This window comes from Hyla sarda, chromosome 5 (assembly GCF_029499605.1).
Source record: "Hyla sarda isolate aHylSar1 chromosome 5, aHylSar1.hap1, whole genome shotgun sequence".
Classification (NCBI taxonomy): domain Eukaryota; kingdom Metazoa; phylum Chordata; class Amphibia; order Anura; family Hylidae; genus Hyla; species Hyla sarda.
In genome coordinates, this window is record NC_079193.1 from 352,052,704 (window position 1) to 352,065,581 (window position 12,878).

Below are 12,878 nucleotides of genomic sequence, written 5' to 3' on the forward strand. Positions count from 1 at the left end.
GTGGCAGAGGCCTAAATTCATCAGGCACAGGTCGCAGCAGACTAAGGGCGAGTGGCAGCAGGAGTCGCTGCAAGAGGCCTGAGCTCCTGGTATCAGCTAGCGGCCGTGACTTGACCAGCAACCCATCTGCCGTCATTGATTGGTTAACATGGTCATCCACTTCATCATAAGTGACATCTGACACCCCCAGTCAACAGTCGGTGGGTTCCTCAGACACAACCCTCAGTTGGAATGGCCCGGGAGCAATCCCTGTCCTCCCATTGCTTCTGTCCTATGCTGTTCCCTCACACACAAAAGTATCTTATGCTGTGGGTTCAGCTCCACTATTTAGTGAGGATGATATAATAGAGGACAGTCAGCAGCTACTGCCCAGCCAACAAGTAGAGGAGACATCCGCCGCTTCCTCCACTAGGCGGGCAAGTAGATATGAGGAGAGTGGCGTGGGAGGTGGTGTTGCGAGAGTTCAGGCTCATGAAGCAGACACTGTTGAGGAACCTGAGGAGGAAACCAGTGACCTGCAGACACAACTCGATGATGATTAAGCCGATTGCACTTGGGATCCGGGTGCAGAAGGGGATTCATCATTATCAGGAGAAGAATGTTGCAGGTTGCCGTGAGGCAGCAACTGAGCTAGCAAGGTGGTAGCATGGTTGGCAGTAAGCATGGTGGCAGAAGTGGAAAGTCTGGAGCCAAACGTGCATGGGGTAGACCCCCTGCTTCGCAGCAGCCTACCTTCCAGGGAGGTAGTGGAGTCGGCGGCAGTAGCAGTCAATCAGTGCAGACTGTTTGTGGGAAAATCACTCGGCGGTGTGGCAGTTTCTCAGTGTCGGCAGAAGGTGAAGCATGGCCAGGTTCCCAATGTTGGCACCATGGCCTTGCATCAAGATATGCAGCGTCACCATTAAGGGGCCTGGGAGAACTGTGGCTCCAATGTGGTGGTCCAGCATGCTGCATCACCCAGTGGCACGCTGCTCCCTGTTTCAGTCAGCCAAGGCTCCACCACCTCAGCAAAAGGGTTCTGTCACTCCAGATGCTCCTGCTCCTACTACTTCGAGTGAGTCATTCTGCCAGAAATCCATCGGCGAAACCATGTCCAAGAGAAAACAGTATGAGCCCACTCATCCAACAGCACAGAAGCTGAATGTGCTGCTGTCCAAGTTGCTGGTGCTGCAGTCTCATTCCTTTTCTAGTGGTGGACTCTGTATCTTTCAGAGAACTGATGGCTTGTGCAGAGCCGAGGTGCAGAGTTTCATTTCTTTGCAAAGAAGGCAGTACCAGCCCTGGAACAGTAGGTGGGCCAGTCCTTGAGCCCGTCGGTGTGTACCAAAGTGCACAGCAGCGCCGACATGTGGAGCTGTAACTACGGTCAGGGACAATACATGTCCTTTATGGCCCACTGGGTAAATGTGGTTCCTGCAAAGCCACAACAGCAAATTAGAAAGGTCATGCCACTTCCGCCTCCACACTCTCAGGGCGTTGGTCCTGTGACAGTGTGCAACTCCGCCTCCTCATCCTCCACTGTACGGACAAGTCTCAGTTCCCCTCGAGAATACCATGTGTGCAGGGCACGGCGGTGTTCTGCTTTTCTTCACATGGTTTGCCTTGGCGAATGGAGTCACACAGGGGAGGAACTGCTAAAAGTCATTCACCAAGAAATCGAATCATGGCTTACTCCATGAAAACTGGAAATGGGAACCATGGTGACCGACAACGGAAAGAACATCTTGTCTGCGCTGCGACAAGGAAGCCTGAGACATGTGCCCTGCATGGCACATGTGTTCAATCTAGTTGTCAAGCGGTTCCTGAAGTGTTCCCCCCATCTGCGAGACATCCTAACAATGGGATGGAAACTTTGCATGCACTTCAGCCACTCTTACACCGCACAGCATACCTTCCTTGAGCTGCAGCATCAGAACGGTATCCCCCAACATAGTCTGATTTGTGACGTTGCCATACGTTGGAATTCCACCCTCCATATGTTGGACTGACTATACGAACAGTGAAAAGCCATCAACTTCAATGTCAACCAGTGGCAGCTCATACATGACACCTGCCGTTTCCTCAGGCCCTTTGAGGAAGCCACATTATTAGACAGTCGTCAGGATTACGGGATGAATGAAGTCATTCCACTGCTTCATTTACTACAACACGTGTTGGAAATGATCGCTGGTCAGGGCACTGGAGACGTGAAGTCTACATCTTATGGCCACATGAGCCTTGTGGGGGCTGAAATGGAAGAGAAGGAGGGGGAGGGCCACAGTGGAACACAGTTTAGGTTTCGCGAGATGGGCGGTTATTCTAGTCATCTGAAAGGAGAGGAGGAGCAGCCAGAGGAGCTAGAGGGTTATGAGGAAGGCGAGACAGAGAACCCAGACACACCGTGGCAGTATGCTGTGGAGATGGAGGCAGGGAGTCCCTCCGAGTGACCTGCACAAATGGCACAATGCATGCTCACTTGCTTGCATAGTGACAGCTGAATTTTCACCATTCGGCAGCAGGATGACTTCAGGCTCTCCACCTTATTGGACCCTCGCTACCGGCACAAAATGGGGGCCTTTATTACAACCACTGAGAGGGAAGACAAACTGACCTACTACAGAGATATCCTATGTAGTCAGTTGGCCAATGCCTATCTGCGCCATTGTCCATCCTCTGGCAGGTCTGACTCAGAGGGCCCTCTGCGCTCACCTTCCACGGCCATGGCTGCTGGGGATGGGTGGGGTGGAAGGAGCAGTATCAGCTCCATCAGCAGCAGCCTGAGTCCATAGTCGCTGATGAGTAGCAACAGGTAGACCTGGAGCAGGACCTGAACCAGCAGGTGGTGGCATACCTTGACATGGCCATGCCAACACATCTTGAAGATCCGCTGGACTTCTGGGCAGCCAAACTTGATGTGTGGCCACAACTAGCAGAGATTGCCCTGGAAAAGCTGTCCTGCCTGGCCAGTAGTGTGCCATCAGAGCGGGTGTTTAGTGCGGCGGGGGCCATAGTAAGCCCAAGGAGAACTCGTCTGTTCAAGAAAAATGTGGAGAGACTGACCTTTGTGAAGATGAATCAGGGATGGATCAGCCAGAATTTCCACCCACCAATGCCTGATGCATCAGTGTAGATTGACCATGGTGCCACACCAACACTTCACAAATATGGATAGTGCAAAACAAGTTTAACCCCTTAAGGACTCATGACGTACCGCTTCGTCATGAGTCCGCTCCCGATCTATAACGTGGGGCCACGGCGTGGCCCTGTGTGATAGCGGGTCGGGCCCGGCCTCTAACAACGTCCGGGACCCGTGGCTAATAGCGCGTGGCATTGATCGCGCTGCCACGCGCTATTAACCCTTTAGACGCGGTGTTCAAAGTTGAACGCCGTGTCTAAAGTGAAAGTGAAAGCATGCCGGTTAGCTCAGGGAGCTGTTTGGGATAGCTGCGGTGCTTACAGGACAGCAGGAGGGTCCCTACCTGCCTCCTCGCTGTCTGATCGCCGAATGACTGCTCAGTGCCTGAGATCCAAGCATGAGCAGTCAAGCGGCAGAATCATCAATCACTGGTTTCCTATGAGAAACCAGTGATCAATGTGAAAGATCAGTGTGTGCAGTGTTATAGGTCCCTATGGGAGCTATAACACTGCAAATAAAAGTGAAAAAAAAGTGAATAAAGACCATTTAACCCCCTTCCCTATTAAAAGTTTGAATCACCCCCCTTTTCCCATAAAAAAAAAAACAGTGTAAATAAAAATAAAAATAAACATATGTGGTATCGCTGCGTGCGGAAATATCCGAATTATAAAAATATATTGTTAATTAAACCGCACGGTCAATGGCGTACGCGCAAAAAAATTGCAAAGTCTAAAATAGTGCATTTTTGGTCACTTTTTACATCAAGAAAAAATGAATAAAAAGTGATCAAAACGTCCGATCAATACAGAAATGGTACCGCTAAAAACTTCAGATCACGGCGCAAAAAATTAGCCCTCATACCGCCCCATACGCAGAAAAATAAAAAAGTTATAGGGGTCAGAAGAGGACAATTTTAAACGTATACATTTTCCTGCATGTAGTTATGATTTTTTTCCAGAAGTACGACAAAATCAAACCTATATAAGTAGGGTGTCATTTTAATTGTATCGACCTACAGAATAAAGATAAGGTGTCATTTTTACCGAAAAATTTACTGTGTAGAAACGGAAGCCCCCAAAATTTACAAAATGGCGTTTTTTTTTTCAATTTTGTCCCACAATGATTTTTTTTTCCGTTTCGCCATAGATTTTTGGGTAAAATGACTGATAATTAATTACAAAGTAGAATTGGTGGCGCAAAAAATAAGCCAGCATATGGATCTTTAGGTGCAAAATTGAAAGAATTATGATTTTTTAAAGGTAAGGAGGGAAAAACGAAAATGCAAAAACGGAAAAACGCTGAGTCCTTAAGGGGTTAAGGTGCTGCTCCCCAGTTACAGATATTCCTTGTCATTAGACCACAAGTAAGTGTTGAGGATATGCATTAGCTAAAACTTAAATTTTCTTAGGATAAAATATATGTACCCAAATTATTTTTTATATCAAACAAAAGGAAAGGTGTGCAAAAAACACCATGTTCCACCAACACCACCAAGTATTGATGTGATGCAAAGACCTCTAGAAGGTTGAAGGGAACAACGTATGGTCCATTGTAAGTGGTGAAGGTAAAAACTTCCCCTGTAAGGCCCTACTCTTGCATTATTAATTTCCTTCTTGGTGTTACTCGCCCTAAAAAGGGTGGCCCCACACAGGAACCTCTCCCTATTTCCCGTGACAAACACTGCCATTTCACAGGGTTTTAAGGTGGAAAAAGGGAGAGTTTCCTGTGTGGGGCCGCCCTTTTTAGGGTGAGTAACACTTGCCAAGAAGGGAATTAATAGGGTGAGAGTAGGGCCTTACAAGATAATTTTTTACCCCCACCTGCTACAATGTACAATACGTTGTTCCCTTCCACCTTTTCAAGGAAAGTGTTACTCGTTTTAAAAAGGGCGGCCCCACACAGGAACCAATCCGTATTTCCACCTAAAAACCCTGTGAAATAGCAGTGTTTGTAGGTAGAAATAGGGAGAGGTTCCTGTGTGGGGCCATCCTTTTTTAGGGCGAGTAACATTTGCCATGAAGGGAGTTAAGAATGCGAGAGTAGGGCCTTACAGGGGAAGTTTTTACCCTTACTGGTTACAATGCACCATACATCGTTCCCTTCTACCTTTTAGAGGTCTTTGCATCACATCAATACTGGGTGGTGTAGGTGGCACATGGTGTTTTTTGCACACCTTTCCTTTTGTTTGATAAAAAAAAAAAAGAAAATTAGGTCCATATATTTTATCTTAAGCATATTATTAAAAGTTAAGTTTTACATAATGCATATCCTCAATACTTTTACAAATGAGGCCGTTTTCTTCTGCATACCTGCCTCAGCTACTATTCTGATCCTGCCACCCGCCTGATGCCACACATCTGATGCCAAGATCTCATTTTTTCACCCACCTTCGTCACCGGGTACTGGTATTGCCACCCACCGCCCCTCTATGTCACCGGGTCACTTTCAGGACTCCTGATGCTGCTAATGCCACCTCCAGGTTGTCTCATTCTGCCACCATATGTTCTCCTCATGCTGCTGCCACCTCCAGGCTGTCTCATTCTGCAACTATGTGGTCTCCTTATGCTTCTGCCACCTCCAGGCTGTGTCATTCAGCCACTATATGGTCTCCTCATGCTGCCGCCAACTCCAGGCTGTGTCATTCAGCCACTATATGATCTCCTCATGCTGCCGCCCACTCCAGGCTGTGTCTTTCAGCCACTATATGGTCTTCTCATGTAGCCGCCAACTCCAGGCTGTGTCATTCAGCCACTATATGGTCTCCTCATGCTGCCGCCAACTCCAGGCTCTGTCATTCAGCCACTATATGGTCTCCTCATATAGATGCCACCTCCAGGCTGTGTCATTGTGCTGCTCTGCGACAGTGATTCTAATAGCAATGCCTCTGATCTGCATGTCATACTGAATAACAGTATTATTTCACTAACCCAGCACACACCCTATGCGTATTACAGGAAGGCAAAGTGCTCTACACCCCTATTGAGGCTCTCTGTAGGCAAGAAATAGCCATTTTAAAACAGATTCGCTGCAAATAAATTCGGACCAAACCAAATTTTTTCTGAAAATTCGGCAATTCTGGAAATTTTTCTAAAATTCGCTCATCTCTAATGATCATCACAGAGTTCAATCAGGACAGCTGATCACCACAGGTCTGGATTCTGTGGTCCCCAGAGATTACCTTATTGAGGATTGGCTTCTAGCTTAAGGTTTTCATACAATCATTTCATACATCTTTATCTTATCCTCTTACCTCCCCCTTGGTAATGATTTTAAAAGAGTACTGCAGTGTACGACAATTTATCGATCTCCTGCCCGATGCTCTGGCTCCCTTTGTGCATGAAACGGGGGTCAACCCTTCAGTCATCTCTACGGGAGAGATGGAGATACACGAGTACAGCCCCCCCCCCCCCCTCTATGTGCAAAGAAATAGCGGAGGATCCCAGCAGTCGGACCCCCTGCGATCATTCACTCATCCCCTCTCCTTTGGATAGCAGATAAATTGTCCTTCACTGCAGTTCCCTTAACTATGCTTGTTATTTGCTGTTTTAGTTTGGTCCCCTGTTCTGTTGTTCCCTGGCAATCACAACCTGCATCAAAGTCCCAAAAAAGTTTGCCAAATATAGGGGTGAAAGTCAAGTCCCGGTCTGATGTTGACCCAAATGACTCCACCTGTAAATTCTGTAATGAGATAAAGACTTGAAGAAGTTTTTTTTTACTTTGTATGCTATCCCTTACCTCTCTTGCAGTTGCTATTAGATTACTATTGTTGCCAATTCCTAGTATAAGGCTTAGTACAAGGAATCATTATATACTTCTTAAACTCTCGTAATGTTAGGTTTATGCTCTTGCATGGTCCCCCTTTTTTTTTGCAAAAAAAAGGCCACTTGGCCCATCTAGTTCCCCTTATATTATTATTCTTAATTATTATGATAGGGTAGCATTATGTCTGTTCCAGGCAGGTTTATATTCATTTACTGTGCATTTACCAATCACATCTGCTGAAAGTTTGTTTCAAGCATCTACTACTCTTTTAATAAAATAATATTTTTTCATGTTGTGTCTGATCTTTCTCACAACTTACCTCAGATTAAGTCTTCATGTTCTTTAAAAGGCAAGTGCGGAGTGCAGACTAACGCCATTTAAAAGAACACTTCTTCACCGACAGTGATACAGGGATCTTAATGGTCACAATTTTGAACTGAGGCACAAAAGTTTAGAGGTTACATGCACACTGCTCTATGCTCAAACACCACACCACCTCACTAAGACTAGTGTATAGAGTAAGGGCTTTTTTACTTTTTCCTACAGGACCCACTCACAGAGACCCCGCTTCACTACTCCTCCCACTCTACAGCCACAGAACAGTTCTGCACAGCAATCTACTGCAGTGTCCTGGTACCCCTGTCCCAGCTACATAATATAAGAAGTTGACATTTGGAAACCCTTTTCTTAATGCATATATTTTTGTGTGGGATTCACTAGCAAAACAGTTTTCGTGTATTGCACAACCATTACAACGTAAACTGGGGTTAAATATTTGCATACCCTGTTTCAGATTGGTCACATGACACCCTCCCCAGTCAGCTTCTATGCAGATGTTTTTGGAAAGGCTGTAGGAGGAGACCCTTGTCTACCCCCCCCCCCCTCCAGAGGGCTGGACCCAAAACCAATTCAGTCCTTGCCTCCACCCAGTTAGTCTTCCTTCTTGGTTCAGTTCAGTTCTGGCCTATTCATGACCTCTGTTCAGGTCGAAGCCTGTTTCAAACAAGTCACAAATCCTGTTCCATACATGAGTAACATCTAACCTGAGACAGATCTGGGTTGCGTGTTCAGTAATCATGGCACTGTACGGAGTTTGTAGGATTTCACACAAAAATTCTTCCTATATCAGTCCGCTGTACAAGTGCCCTTCTGCATACATTAATCTTTTTAGTGACCTACGGTCAGAGATAGTGTTGTGTGGCTAACATGTTATAGAAGCTTCTTCAGCATATGCCCTACACATAGGGTATCATGCTGCACAACCGTGAGTAAAAGTTCAAGTATTTACACCAAAATAAGCCAACCTGTGTAATCCCCTCACAGTAGAGAGAATCTAATTGAACTGCTTCTATATCCTGTCTGCAATGCATTTCTACCAGTTAGCAGTATCTGCTATTAAAGCAACTGTTAAAGTACCAGTGACCAACTGTTCATTCATCTGCTTAAAACATTTAATAAAACCACCGTGTGCTAAAGAGACTGTATTTTCTTGGATCTGCACAGAACATTCATTAAAGGTCTATGTTTTTCCCACATTACACAAGTGTCCAGATTTCTTATTCCTGCACCTGCATCCATTGTTGGGCTCACTTAGGAGGCTCAGCTATATCTATAACGCCCTGCCACGTGACGTCACCTTCCACATTCCCAAGGTACCGTTACTCCCAGCTAGCCTGCCCTACAATGTCTATCATCCCCTTGAGTACCACACTACCAGGGAACCAGTGCTTGGGATTCTTCCTCAGCCCCAAAACAGGACCTACCTACAGCCATCCTCAGTTTTGAGCACATCACCAGACAGACAGACTAGATTGTGAAGTCACTTCAACCACTGTCCCTTCCTACTTGGAGGATCCACCCTAACTAGTGGCCCTCAACTGTGCGACGGTCCCTACACAGAATAAGTGGAGCGGGCTAAACAAAAGAACCAAACAAGCACTTAGCAACAAAATGCTGCCATTGGTACTGCAGAGCGGGGAGGATCAGGATGCCATTGGACTGCAGCTAGGTAAGTTCCTCACAGCTGGTCTATTCTCCTATTCAGCTTTGATGTTCTGGATGCACTTCGTCTCTAATGTGTGGTTTGCTTTCTATGTTGCTGACCACTTCCAGGCTCTGCAATGAACGCTTTTCATCCTTGTATACTTTGTTCTCTCTGGGGCTATGCTTCTTCTTGGTTTTCTTCTGAATATTCATCCAAATCTGTAGCTTAAAGTCCCCTCATTACTCCAATGCCTGAACAATCAGGTTCCTTACTCTGAGTGAACATCAAAAGTATTCTTTGTGACGTGTCATGGTTCCGACCTGGCTTATGTGACTAATTTCCTAGCCTAACCTACTGCCTGTTATCCATGACCACTGAATGCTGACTGCTCTGACCTGCTGCCTGGTATCCATGATGTCTGAACTCCATTTGCCCAGACCACTGCTTGTACATCTACATCTTCTGCCTGTTCCTTCAGAGACTATGTTGGGCATAGTTCACTGGAGATTCCCTGTGAGAAAGTCCTCATGTCCTTGCAGGGGTACAATCCCTTATATGCCACTTCCTGGCAGAGTCTTAAAGGGGTATTCCAGTTTAAAAAAAAACATTCAGATCAACTGGCTCCAGAAAGTTAAAAAGTTTAGTAAATTACTTCTAAAAAAAAAAAAATCTTACTCCTTCCAGTACTTATCAGCTGCTGAAATTGAGTTGTTCTTTTCTGTCTGACAACAGTGCTCTCTGCTGACGCCTCTGTCTGTCTCAGCAACTGCCGGGGTAGGAGGAAATCCCCAAAGCAAACCTCTCCTGCTCTGGACAGTTCCTGAGACACACAGAGGTGTCAGCAGAGAGCACTGTTGTCAGACAGAAAAGAACAACTCAACTTCAGCATCTAATAAGTACTGGAAGGATTAAGATTTTTTAATAGAAGTAATTTACTTTTTTTTTTTCACTTTCTGGAGCCAGTTGATGGCTGGATAACTGGATAACTGGAATACCCCTTTAAGCCAAATCTGAAGCAACTCAGTCTATTTGCACTTGCCAGGTCGGCCTTGTGTCAACAATGTGTCAACTGATGCCGACCCTGTATGTATACCAAATTATAGTCTATGGGCACATACTTATCGCAGAAACGTATGTTATACATTTTTAAGAGTATGTCCCCAAAACAAATTTAAGGCTATCAATGAAAACATAAATGAAGAGTGCCAAAACAAAACACAATACACCAAAGAGAAAAAACACAAATGATACATTAAAACTAATAATCATGCTTTATTAAACATATACAAAAATACTAAACAAATACAATAAAATAAGCAGCCCCCAATCCAACCCCCACAAGAATCACGTACACCTAAGGTGGGAGAGTAGATCATAAACTATTCACAGGTAGAAAGGGAGCTTAAAGGAAAACTGTCAGCTTTCTTCCAGCGTTAGTTAGTGTGGGGGGCACTGATCAGTTTGATGCTTACCGTGCCCCGGATTCTCCACGCCGTTTGGCCGTAATCTTCTATTTTCGGGAAATGCTAATGAGGTGCTAACTGGCACAGGCTGGGCTAACTGGCACTCTGACGTCAGTGCCGCCGGCCACAGTGCCGCCCAGCTCATCAATATTCCTCCCCCCCTCCGCCTCTCCCTCTTCTCCCCACTTTGTTATGAAGAGAGAGGAGAGGAATATTGATGACCTGGGTGGCGCTACAGCAGGCGGCGCTGACGTCAGAGTACCAGTTAGCCCGGCCTGTGCCAGTTAGCACCTCATTAGCACATCCCAAAAATAGAAGATTAGGGCCAAACGGCGCCATGGATCCTGGCATGGTAAGCATCAAACTTATCAGCGTTCCCCGCACTACCAGCCAGTACCACTGGTTAGTGCTGGGGGAGAAAGCTGACAGTTTTCCTTTAATGAAACCAACAGAAACATAAACACATAATGCAGAGTAAACATAAGTACAGCCAGCATAAAAGATGCAAAACCCACCAAAAGACATAGGTTACCAAGTATCTGCCATGTGAGAATCATTACCAAACGAGGCGTGCACCCCAACGCTTTAAATATCCATCCAATCCTCATTTTTACATTTAAAGGGGCTATCCAGGAAAAAACTTTTTATATATATCAACTGGCTCCAGAAAGTTAAACAGATTTGTAAATTACTTCTATTAAAAAATCTTAATCCTTTCAGTACTTATGGGCTGCTGAAGTTGAGTTGTTCTTTTCTGTCTAAGTCCTCTCTGATGACACGTGTCTCGGGAACCGCCCAGTTTAGAAGCAAATCCCCATAGCAAACCTCTTCTACTCTGTGCAGTTCCCGAGACAAGCAGAGATGTCAGCAGAGAGCACTCTTGCCAGACAGAAAACAACAACTCAACTTCAGCAGCTGATCATTATTGAAAGGATTAAGATTTTTTAATAGAAGTAATTTACAAATCTGTTTAACTTTCTAGAGCCAGTTGATATATATTAAAAAAAAAAAGTTTTTTCCTGGAATACCCCTTTAAGGCTAGATTCACACATCAGGATTTCCGTGCGGAATTCCACTCGGAATGTCCACACGGAAAATTTGCTTCAGCAGATTCTGCTACTCTGTGCACACGATGGAATTTCCGTGCCAGATATTTCTGACACGGAAATTCCATTTTCTATGTCTGCACAAAGAATGAACACATTCACTGTTTGTGCGGAGTCTGCAGGGAGTGCATAGCCTTCTACGAGATGGCGCATTCCAGTGCGTTCCTAGCACCGGCATGTTTATGCTGGCGCCCTCAGATTCTCCATGCAGACATTCCGTTGTGTGAACATAGCCAAACCGGGAAACTCCAGTCAAGTACGAAAGTAAAAAACTGCAAACCAGAACAGTTATCGGCTGTACATGTAGCAGGATCACAACGGCCTCTTAATAGACGTTGCTAAAGACATGAATTGGATTTTCCTCTCCGCTGCATCGCTTATTTATTATTTACAAAGTGAAACGGAGAAGGTTTTGGTTGAACACACCAATTAACGGAATATAATTATAGGAGGAAATGGTATGTAGGAAGACCTCGCGGAGGAGCGCTGAAGAACTGCCGCATCTTCTAGACTCCGTTATGATAATCTAATTAGACTTTTATGAGGTCCTGGATTTCATATTCTATTCTGTGACTTGTTTCCAAAAGTGTCTTCACATATCAAGCTTTCAATAGTTCCGTTGAATGAGCTAATAATGCGCGCTTTTATCGTTCACTTCTATGTGATAGACATGGGCATCGAACCCATGGGCCCTTGTAAGAAGCAGCCCATTCATTTACAAGATAGATTAAATTATGCTTAACACCGTGCTTTCACATTCTTTAATTCGTTTTTAACTCCCTGATGACCAATTGTATTCTAAACTGCAAAGTTAGAGATAAAGGAATCAAAAAGTTTAAAAGAATCAAAAAGTTTTAAGAACTTGCCTCCTGAGGAAACACTCAGCGTCTTATATTTACCACGTAGTGATCATGTGGACAATGCAACTGTACTGAGGCAACCGACCACGGGAAGAGAGTAGGAGGGTTAGTATGGAGGGGGTTGGGCATTGAGAACAGGGCTCCTTTTGACTTGTAAGCATTGGGCTATCTATTTTAAGGGACTGTCCTGCACCTAACAGAAAAATTATGTGATACAAAAATCCACAATGACAATTTCAATAAAAAAAAATAGGGCCCCCCAAATTTGGTAAGACAACATAAATAAATAAATAAATAAATAAATAAAAATTCTAAATAATTCATCCTTAAAGTGTCCTTTTCCTAAATTTTTTTTGTTTTGAAATGTCACAGAGAAATGTCAAAAGTTTAGATCTGTCGGGGTGTTAGTGCTTAGACCCCCACTTATCAGGAGAATAAGCAGGGAGAGCACTGTATATAGGTGCCTCACTCCCCGTCTTACATCGATTAATGTCCAGATACTCTGGATGACCACATAGATTTATAGAGATCGTTTCGAGCTGGGAGTGAGGTGCTTGAATAGAAACTTCGCTTGCAGCTTCCGCGTTC